The following is a 1,524-nucleotide window of genomic DNA, read 5'->3' on the forward strand; positions in this document are numbered from 1 at the left end:
AACTAAAATAAAACAGGAAAATTATGTGGAAATTCAACATTTCAACATTCAAATTTCAAAGTCCATGACTATGTGTAAACAGAGGTATGTGGTTCCCCTCTTGCTGCAAAAATTCACAGGTGTAAAGAAAAAGTTGGTAAAAATAGATATTATTTAGATATATTATTGGTCTCCCAGTTCCTCCTAAGTTTTTTTTCTAAGGTAGCCACCCCTTGATGTGCACAGTAAAAGCTTTTTGAGTTGAGGTTGTAGCACCTGGAAAATAAATTCCCACTAAGGGACATCAAGTAGCTGTAAATCTCTATTGCCACCTTTCTTGTTACAAATTTTGTATCTTGGAAGATATAACTCTTGTGCGAATGTACGCTGATGTTTATTCAGTGCCAGGCGCCTCAGGGAATGCCAGAATACCCAGCTTATCTTGGCATATTTTTTTATTTTTTTTTAATATAGGAAGATAAGTCATCAGGCAGGTAAATATGTAGATATTAATTGCAGAAGGAATATCACTTATCGCTTTCTGTAATAAGAGCTGCCTGATTATCTGATTAAATTATTATGGAATTTTAGTTTCACTTTACACATTAAAAATGTACATTGAATTTTAGAGATTATATTTACTTTAAAAAAAGTAAAGCAGGGTCGTAAATGTATTCATACCACCATCAAAGGTTATTAATCTTTATTTGGAAACACCGACATATTAAGCAGCTCTGTACATAAGGGAATGCAGATCCCCAATGGAGTTTACAATATAAAATGGGAATAAAACAAATACAGTACTGATTAATAAAATATAATAAACAGCATTTTTGGTAGTGATCTGCGATTTAAATTAAAATCCAATATTTGGATACATTTAAAAGTGGGACTGTGCCACCTCTAAATGACTGTTGCAGAATTCCCTGCCATCTTAAACCAAAATACTACCAGTGATATCATTCCTGCAGGATAGGACAGCTATCATCACCTCAATAAGGAATACTTGCTCTATAATTACCAATATCCCTGGTATGAAAATCTCATGTGACCAGAATGTCTATTGCACCCTCTTCACAAACATGCTGCCAATTTAGAATGTAGTTTTGGCCAATGCAATTCTGATTTTAAGTTCACACTGCCATAGTATATAGTGTAGCAGAACAAATACTAATAAAAAAAACATCCAATCCTGTACTGTAAATATCTGTAAATGCACCCGGTTTATTCAGAGCCTTGTTCCAGGACATGAAGTTAGATCATAGCATTGCAGAACAGTTAGGTAATTTAGTTAGACCCTCATTCACACTTTAGGGCCCATTCAGAATTTTGACATCATGATTGAATGCACATCTATTCATGTGTGTTCCTTCATGAGTTACTGTGTTTGGCACATATAGTTAGGTCCATAAATATTTGGACAGACAAGTTTTTTTCTCATTTTGGTTCTGTACATTACCACAATTATTTTAAATGAAACAACTCAGACGCAGTTGAACTGCAGACTTTCAGCTTTTATTCAGTGGGTTGAACAAAAAGATTGCA

This window comes from Pyxicephalus adspersus, chromosome 8 (genome assembly GCF_032062135.1).
Source record: "Pyxicephalus adspersus chromosome 8, UCB_Pads_2.0, whole genome shotgun sequence".
Classification (NCBI taxonomy): Eukaryota; Metazoa; Chordata; class Amphibia; order Anura; family Pyxicephalidae; genus Pyxicephalus; species Pyxicephalus adspersus.